The sequence below is a fragment of the Trichechus manatus genome, unplaced genomic scaffold (assembly GCF_000243295.1).
Source record: "Trichechus manatus latirostris isolate Lorelei unplaced genomic scaffold, TriManLat1.0 scaffold00051, whole genome shotgun sequence".
Classification (NCBI taxonomy): Eukaryota; Metazoa; Chordata; class Mammalia; order Sirenia; family Trichechidae; genus Trichechus; species Trichechus manatus.
The window spans coordinates 12,331,788-12,341,826 of NW_004443987.1; the positions used below are offsets into that span (position 1 = coordinate 12,331,788).

Sequence of the window (10,039 nt, forward strand, 5' to 3'; positions counted from 1 at the left end):
CTCTTCTTCTGGTATTCCCATTACATGTGTGTTACACTTTTGTCCCACAGTTCTTGGATATTCCATTCCTTTTTTCAATCTTTTATCTCTTTGCTTTTCAGTTTGGAAGACTCTATTGACATGTCTCCAAGATCACTGATGCATTCCTTGACCATGTTCAGTCTACTGATCAGCTCACAAAAGTTATACTTCATTTGTGCTATATTGTTTTTGATTTCTAACATTTCACTTTGATTTTTTTCTTAGAGTTTACATCTCTCCGCTTACATTATATACCTGTTCTTCCATGCTGTCCACTTTTTCCATTAGAGAGCTTAACATATAAACCACAGTTATTTTTAATTCACAGTATGATAATTCCAAAATCTCTGCCATTTATGAGACCGGTTCTGATGTTTGCCCTGACTCTTTAGACTGTGTTTTTTTCCCTTTTAGCATGCCTTGTAATTTTTGGTTGAAAATTGCACATGATGTATCAAGTGAAAGAAACTGAGGTTTAATAGACCTTCAGTGTGAGGTTTTATGTTTATCTGGCTAGGAATTAGGAGATGTTTATTGTTTGCTATAGCTGTAGATGCAAAAGGATATTTCTTCTGATGTCCTTGATTTTGTCTCCCCTGTTGTTTTTGTTATTCCCTGGGTGGTGTAAATGGTTAACACGGTCAGCTGATAACTGAAAGGTTGGTGGTTCAAATCCACCCAGAGGTGCCTCAGAAGAAAGATCTGGTGATCTACTTCCAAAAAAATAAACAGACATTGCAAACCCAATGCTGTGCTCGCTTCAGCAGCACATATACTAAAATTAGAATGATACAGAGAAGATTAGCATAGCCCCCACACAAGGATGACATGTATATTTGTGAAGCATTCCATACTTTTAGTATTAGATAAGAACCTTAGGGGGCAGTGAGCTTATGCTAATGGGGGAAGAACAGTTCAAAAAAGGAGGGTGAGAATGGTTGCATAACTCAAAGAATATAGTCAATGTCACTGAACTGTACATGTAGAAACAGTTGAAATGGTGTATGTTTTGAGGTGTATATTCTCAACAACTACAACAAAATGAATTTTAAAAAACCTAGTGAAGCACAGTTCTACTCTGACACACATGAGGTCACCATGAGTCAGAACTGACTCAAAGACAACTGTGTTTTTGTTTTATTTTTAGATACTTCTTAAATAGTGTCTGAGCTTTGCAGTTCTCTTCTGTTGTAATCCCGTTATTGTACTGGAGCCCTGTTGATGTGAGGGTAAGATGTGGGGGGAGTGAAAATATTCTATAATCATATGATTAGCTGTCAGTCTTTTAGTGAGCTTGTGCCCCGTAACTGTGAACTTTAAAAGTGCTTCTCAGCTTTTATTTTTTCTCTCTTCAAGTGAGAAAGGAAGGCTAGAGGGAAATGACATTGGGTATTTCCCTTTCCCCTGGTTGGTTTGGCTCTGGTTAAATAGTTTTCATTGAGGGCAGGCTATTGTTAAGGAGAGAAGAGCACTCTGGGAGTATTTCAGATGGTTACTTGTCCCCTCCCTCTGCCAGAAGCAAGTGGAGATTTTACTCGATCTTCACAATGAGAACCTAGTGGGGCTCATGAAGGTAAGACACAAGATAGTGTGAGATTCCCCCTAAGGCTGAGACTCCAGGAGTTTTTCTCTCTCAAATTAGTCCATGATCAGTCTCTAGCAATTAGTCAATTACCCTTTAAATAGTAATGCCTGATGCTGGATCATGCAGCAGTTTCTAATACTGGTAATCTGTGATTTTCTCTCTGTTCCTCTAGCTCCAGTTTTTGCGGGGTGGTGTGCTCTGTGATCTCAATTCTCTAATAAACCTAAGACAAGTTGTTAGTTTTTTAGTTTTTCAGCTTTTTTTGTGAGGAAATGAGTAACGACTTTCAAGCTCTTTGCCTGTGGTACCAGCTATATGCCTTACATTATACTGCACATAAGTAAAGTGTATAATTAGATAAATTTTGACATATATATACACCCACAAAACCATCACTATAATAAAAATAATGAACATATCCAAAACCTCAAAAGTTTTGTCACTTGTTTTGAAATATTTTATTATGATGTGTCCTGGTGTAGATTTCTTCTGACATATGTCTGTCAGTTTGTCATACTGTGATGGCTTGTGTGTCGCTGTGATACTGAAAGTTTTGCCACCAGTATTTCAAATACCTGCAGGGTCACCCTTGGTGGACAAGTGTCGGCAGAGCTCCAGACTAAGACAGACTGGGAAGAAAGATCTGTCCGTATACTTCTGAAAAAATTGGCCAGTGAAAACCCTATGAATAGCAGTGGAACATTGTCTGATATAGTGCCAGAAGATGAGCCTCTCAGATTGGAAGTCACTCAAAATACAACAGAGAAAGAGCTGCCTCCTCAAAGTAGTCAACCTTAATGACATGGATGGAGTAAAACGTTCAGGACCTTCATTTGTTGAAGTAGCCCGACTCAAAATGAGAAGAAACAGCTGCAAACATCCATTAATGACTGGAATGTGGAATGTACAAAGTATGAATCTAGGAAAATTAGAAGTTGTCAAAAATGAAATGCAACGCATAAACATTGATATCTTAGGCATTAGTGAGCTGGAATGAACTGGTATTGGCCATTTTGAATCAGACAATCATATGGTTTACCACGTTACGAATGACAAATTGAGAGGAATGGCATTACGTTCATCATCAAAAAGAAGATTTCAAGATCTATTCTGAAGTACAACACTGTCAGTGATAGGATAACATCCAGGCGCCTACAAAGAACACCAGTTAATATGATTATTATTCAAATTTACTTATCAACCACATAGGCCAAAGTTGAAGAAATTGAAAAATTTTGCCCACTTCGGCAGTCTAAACTTGATCAAACATGCAATCCAGATGCATTGATAATTACTGGTGATTGGAATACAGAAGCTGGAAACAAAGAAAGATTGGTAGCTGGAAAATACGGCCTTGGCGATAGAAATGACTCTGGAGATCACATGATAGAATTTTGCAAGACCAATGAATTCTTCATTGTAAATACCTTTTGTCAACAGCATAAGTGGTTACTATACACGTGGACCTCTCCAGATGGAATACACAGGAATTGTGGAAAGAGATGATGAAAAAACTTAATATTATAAGTCAGAACAAGGCCAGGGGCCGACTGTGGAAAAGACCATCAATTGCTCATATGGAAGTTCAAGTTGAAGTAGAAGAAAATTAGAACAAGTCCATGAGAGCCAAAGTACGACCTTGAGTATATCCTACCTGAATTTAGAGACCATCTAAAGAACAGATTTGATGCATTGTACACAAATAACCAAAGACCAGACGAGTTGCGGAATGATATCAAGGACATCATACATGGAGAAAGCAAGATTCATTAAAAAGACAGGAAGGAAAGAAAATACCAAAATGGGTGTCAGAAGAGACTCTGAAACTTGCTTTTGAATGTAGACTAGCTAAAGTGAACGCATGAAATGATAAAGTAAAAGAGGTGAACAGAAGATTTCAAAGAAGACAAAGTAAAATATTATAATGAAATGTGAAAAAACCTGGAGATAGAAAACCAAAAGGGAAGGATATGCTCAGCATTTCTCAAGCTGAAAGAACTGAAGAACAAATTCAAACCTCGAGTTGCAATATTGAAGGATTCTACGGGGAAAATACTAAACGACTCAGGAAGCATCAGGAATACACAGGGTCACTGTGCCAAAAAGAATTGGTTGAGGTTCAACTATTTCAGGAGGTAGCATATGATCAAAAACCAATGGTACTGAAGGAAGAAGTCCAAGTGGCACTGAAGGCATTGATGAAATACAAAGCTGCAGGAGTTCACTGAATACGAATTGAGATGTTTCAACAAACGGATGCAACACTGGAAGCACTTATGCCATGAAATTTGGAAGATAGCTACCTGACCAACTGACGGGAAGATATCCATATTTGTACCCATTCCAAAGAAAGGTGATCCAACAGAATGTGGCAATTATCAAACAATATCATTAATATCACACACAAGTAAAATTTTGCTGAAGATCATTCAAAAGTGGATACAGCAGTACATCCACAGGGAACCGCCAGAAATTCAAGCCAGATTCAGAAGAGAATGTGGAACCAGGTTTACCATTGCTGATGTCAGATGGATCATGACTGAAAGCAGAGAATACCAGAAGGATGTTTACCTGTGTTTTATTGGCTATGCAAAGGCATTGGACTATGTGGGTCATAACAAATTATGGATAACATTGTGAACAATGGGAATTCCAGAACACTTAATAGTGCTCATGAGGAATCAGAACACAGACCAAGAGGCAGTCGTTTGAACAGAATAAAGGGATACTGAGTGGTTTAAAATCAGGAAAGGTGTCTGTCAGGGTTGTATCCTTTCACCATACTTATTCAATCGATATGCTGAGCAAATAATCCGAGAAGCTGGACTATATGAAGAAGAATGGGGCATCAGGATTGGAGGAAGACTCATTAACAACCTGCAATAGGCAGCATGACACATCCTTGCTTGCTGAAAGTGAAGAGGACTTGAAACACTTACTACCCATTGCTGTCAAGTAAATTTCAACTCCTAGTGGCAGACTAGAACTGCATAGGATTCCTACTTAGTGATGAAGATCAAAGACTACAGCCTTCAGAATGCATTACACATCAGTATAACGAAAACAAAAATTCTCACAACGGGACCAATAAGCAACATCATGATAAACGGAGAAAAGATTGAAGTCGTTAAGGATTTCATTTTACTTGGATCCCAATCATGCCCTTGGAAGCAGCAGTCAAGAAATCAAACAATGCATTGCATTAGGCAAATCTGCTGAAAAAGATCCCTTAAAAGTGTTAAAAAGCAAAGATGTCACTTTAAGGACTAATGGTCGCCTGATCCAAGCCATGGTGTTTTCAGTTGCCTCATATGCATGTGAAAGCTGAGCAATGAATAAGGAAGACTGAAGAAGTGATGCCTTTGAAGTATGGTGTTGGTGAAGAATATTGAATATACCATGGACTGCCAGAAGAACGAACAAATCTGTCTTGGCAGAAGTACAGCCAGAATGCTCCTTAGAAGCAAGGATGGCAAGACTTAATCTCACATACTATGGACATGCTATCAGGAGGAATCAGTCCCTGGAGAAGGATATCATATCATGCTTGGTAAGGGAAAGGGTCAACCAAAAAGAGGAAGACCCTCAACGAGATGGATTGACATAGTGGATGTAACAATGGACTGACGCATAACAATGTTTGTGAGGATGGCACAGGACCGGGTGGTGTTTCGTTCTGTTGTACATAGGGTCTCTATGAGTCAGAACTGACTCAATGGCACCTAACAACAACAACATGGGTTAAACTGAGTCCTTTCCAAAAATATGTTGAAGTCCTAATGCCTGGTTCATGGGAATTTGACCTTAGTTGGATAAAATGTCTTTGTAGGTGTAATCAAGATAGGATGAGATTATACTGGGTTAGGGTGAGCCCTAATCCAATATAGCTGGTATCCTTATAAGGCGAGGTGGTGGAGAGACACATAGAAACACAAGGAGAATACCATGTGATCACAGAGGTATAGATTGGAGTCATATATCCATAACCTGGACTTCGAACCCTGGTTATCAATACATAAGAATCACCAGAAGATCTTGTTATAATGTAGATTCTGATTCAGTATATCTGGGATGGAAATGTAAATTCTCAACAGAGGTTTGAACTGGAATGAATAGCCTGAAAGCCTTGTCTACAACACAAGGAATGCCAGTGGTTGCTGACAACCACCAAAAGCTAGAAAGAGGCCATGAAGGAATCTCCTCTTGGGTCTTCAGAGAGATCACAAGCCTTCTGACACTTTGATTTTGAACTTCTAGTCTTCAGAATTGTGAGAGAATAAATTTCTGTTGTTTTAAGCCACCCAGTTTGTGGTAATTTATTATTACATACCTAGGAAACTAATACAGATTTCATTGAGCTTCTTGGATTTGTCAGTTTATAGTTTTCATCAAATTTGGAAACATTTTGACTATTATTTCTTCCAATATTTTTTTCTGTCCCCTACCCCTTCTTTTGGGGACTCTACTTACCTATTTATTAGGCCACTTGAAATTTTCCCATAGCTCATCAATGCTTTGATTTTTTTTTTTTTTTTTTGGTCTTTTATTTTCAGTTCCATTTTGGATAATTGCTGTGCTTACTTCACTAATATTTTCTACTTCAGTGTCTAATCTGGCATTTATATAGAATACTATCCTAAGTTTAAATCAGTCTTTAATTACTTGATATCACCTTGACTTTTTCTCCATTTGAACGTTCTACACCTGCACTGTTTATTCCCTCTTTTATTGTTCTGATGTTGTTGTCATTTACAGATTGACCTCTCTGGTTCCCTGTTGTTAATCTTTTAGTTTTGTTTTATCCTTGAGAGTTCATTACCTAGGTTGGTATCTGGTTGATGCTACCCTGTGTCCTATATTCAGGATGTTGTCTGATGTTGTTGGTTCTCTAACTGAGGGACTAGCTTTAATAATTCTTCTAAGTGTGGTTTGGTTTTTACATATTCCCTTAATTCCTGTTTATCTGGAAAAGTCTTAATTTTGCCATCATACTTGAGTGAGAGTTTTGCAGAATATATTATTCTTGGCTGGCAATTTTTTTTTTTCTTTCAAAGTTTAGTATATGTCATCCCATTGCCTTCTTGCCTGCATGGTTTCTGCTGAGTAATCAGAGCTTAGTCTTATTGTTTCTCCTTTGTATGTGACTTTTTGTTTTTCTCAAGATGCTCTCAGAATTCTTTCTTTGTCTTTGGTTTTAGCGCATGTGATTATGATATGTCTTGGTGATTTTACTTTTGGGTTCTATCCTATATGGGGTTCGTTGAGCTTCTTGGATGGTCAGCTTTTCATCTTTCATGATATTAGGGAAGTTTTCTGTCAATAAATCTTCAGTGATTCTGTTTTCTGTTTTCTCCTCCTGTTCTGGAACTCAGATCACACACAAATTTTTACTTTTGATTATATCCCACATCATTTTCAGGGTTTATTCATTTTTCTTCATTCTTTTCTCTGATTTTTCCTCAAAGTAGTATCTAAGAATTTGTCTTCAATTTCACTGATCCTATCTTCCATTGTTTCTCGTTGGCTCCTAAAACCTTCAATTGCACTGTCATTTCTGAAATCTTGTTGTTTATCTTTTGGATTTCTAATTGCTGTTTTTGTATGATTTCTAGTTGTTTATTTATTTTGACGTTTTGTTCCTGTATTATGTTCCTAAATTCTTCCATTGCTTTGTCTGTGTTCTTTCTCTGATTTTTTTCCCGTATTTTCCATGATTTTTTCTATTTTTCCTGCATTTTCCTTCATCTCTTGGAGAACCCTGAATATTAGAGTTTTGAATTCCCTTTCAGGTAGTTGCACTGCCTTTTATTCTACCAGAAGGTCATCTGGTGTTTCATTTTGGTTGCTTTCTGGAGCCATCTTTTCCTGTTTTTCTGTATGTTTTGATACTGTCTACTGTTTTCCAAACATTCAGGAATTATTTCCTTCATTTATTGATTATAGATTTGTTTGTTTCATCCTGCTTTTTTGTTTATTTGGTTATGTCTGGGCAGGCAGGCTAGGCATGCTTTGTTGATTGCTCGTCTGTGGGCACGATACTTCTCACCAACTTGTTCAGGTGGGAAGGGCCAGTCGCTCAGCTATGGTACAGCAAGGCAGGTCCAGCTGAGGGGCGGGGCAGGGATGGGTTGTTTGCAGCAGGTCCTGGGGCTGACAGGGCGAGGCCAAGGGAGTAATGCAAGGCAGGGTCTGGTGGTTTGTGCCTGTGTTGTTCAGGGATGCAGTGCTCAGCATGCAGTGCAGATAGGCAGGAGGAAAGCGACAAGATGTGCTGTGTGGAGCTAAGTGGGTGAGAGAAAGAAGAGAGAGAAACAGAAGCAAAAAACAGTGAAGAAAAAGTAAATAAAACGGCAATGTAGTAGGATTCAGTGGGTGGGGGTGGGGCAGACCTGGTGAGGCTGTGTGCCAGTGGCTGTCTAGCCAAGAAGTGCAGCTTGGCCTGTCATGAAGGGGCGTGGGTGTTGCACAGGGCTGGGTGGGCAGGAGAAAGGAAAGGAAAGAAGAGAAAGCAAGAGAAGAAAGAAACAACAGCAACAAAAGAACCAAAAACAACAACAACAAATAATAAATATGGCACTGGGGGAGCCAGCTGTTGGGGGTGGGGCAGAATTGGCTTGGTGACAAGCTGAGGTCTTTCTCACAACACTGCCCATCAAGAAGGGGTAGAGGCAGTGTAGGTCCTAGACGGAAGGGAGAAGGAAAAGTGAGAAGGGGAAAGATAAAGATAAATAAAAAATATGGCACTGAGGGAGCTGGCCTGTGGTGGCGGCACAGACTCAGGAAAGGTGTATGCCAGAGGCTCTCTAGCTGAGTGGTACAGCACAGCCTATTGAGAAGGGGGGGTGGCACACAGGGTTAGTTGGGTTGGAGAAATGAAAGGAAGGAAGGGAGAGAGAGAGAACTGAGAAAAACAAATGGTATGGAAGGAGCCTGCCAGTGGGGTCAGCATGGAATCGGGGAGGCTGTGTGCTGGTGGCTGTCTAGCCAAGCGGTGTGGCACAGCCCATCAAGAAGGGGCAGGGACTCCTCGTGGGGCTAGCTGGGCAAGAGAAAGGAAAGAAGGAAGAGAGAGAGAAGAAACCAAAAAGAAAAAGAAAAAAAATCGTGCTGAAGGAGACTGCCAATGGGGGGCTGCGTGGACCCGGGGAGGCCATATGCCAGTGGCTCTCTAGTTGAGTGGTGTGGCACAGCCCATCAAGAAGGGGTGGGCATGGCACATGGGGCTAGCTGGGCAGCACAAAGAAAAGGAAGGGAGAGAGAGAAGAAATTGAAAAGAAAAAAATGGTGCTGAGGGAGCCTGCTGGTGGGGTGGTGCAGCCCGGGGAGGCCGTGTGCCAGTGGCTCTCTAGCTGAGTTGTATGGCACAGTCTGTCAAGAAGGGGTGGAGATGGCACATGGGGCAGGCTGGGTGGGAGAAAGGAAAGAAGGAAGGGAGAGAGAGTAAAGAAACCAAAAAAAAAAAAAATGGTGCTGAGGGAGCCTGCTGGTGGGGTGGCACAGACCTGAGGAGGCCATGTGCTGGTAGCTCTCTAGCTGAGCAGTGTGGCACAGCCTGTCAAGAAGGGGCAGGGACAGCACACGGGGCTAGCTGGGCAGGAGAAAGGAAAGGAAGAAAGGGAGAGAGAGATAGGAGCAAAAAAAAAAAGCCAAAAAAACAACAAAAACTAATGGTGCTGAAGGAGCTGGCCAGTAGGGCAGAGCAGACCTGAGTGGCAGTGAGCTGGTCTCTCTCCAGCCGAGTGACCATGGCCCATTGGAAAGCTGCGAGGCCGCATAGAGGGAAGAAGGGTGGGAGTTGGGAAAGCGTGTATTGCCAGTTATGGGGTGCTCTGTCTCCTGTTGGGAGCTCTGTGAAGTTGCCTTCCTGTACTCCCTGTCTGCTGTTCTTGGTGGCTGAAGTCCAAGATGGAGAATCCATGCCATGTTAGCTAATAGGTGACCTCCACTCCATAGCTCTCCTCATTCTCTGTTGTCTGTCAGTTTCTTATTCCATTTGGTGCTTGATTGAGTTCTTTATTGCTTCATTTAACGCTTAGGGTTCCAGGACTGACATTTGTATCTGTTTCACTTAGTTTTTTGGGTCTTTGCTTTAGAAGGATGGCACGGAGCTTCTGTCTATAGTGCCATGTTGGCTCCACCCTCTGAATTTCATTGTCTTGAAAACTATTTTTTCTTATGTATGTTCCAATTTTTTTTGTTGTTGTAGTTTCAGGCAAGAAAGCAAATCTGGTCCCTGTTAATCCATAGTGATCAAATATATTATTTTTGTTTATATTATTCTTATTGTTTTTGTCAGTATTTTATGTTCCACTTTTTCTCAAAAGTCAGAATTTTGGTTCATAGCATAGAATAAGGAACTAAAAAGAGCTTAGAAGTTCTGTAAAAGTGAATGGGGGCTTGCTTACTGGTGAGTTTAGGGAGGGTTTTCTTTGA

At 40.5% G+C, this 10,039-nt stretch overlaps 1 non-coding gene across 1 annotated transcript; it reads left to right on the top strand.

Moving 5' to 3' along the window:
• The first annotated feature begins 772 nt into the window (after positions 1-772).
• LOC111820803 (U6 spliceosomal RNA) lies at positions 773-879 on the top strand. The gene has a single exon (XR_002824311.1). It is a non-coding gene; the product is annotated as a U6 spliceosomal RNA (small nuclear RNA).
• The last annotated feature ends 9,160 nt before the right edge of the window (positions 880-10,039 follow it).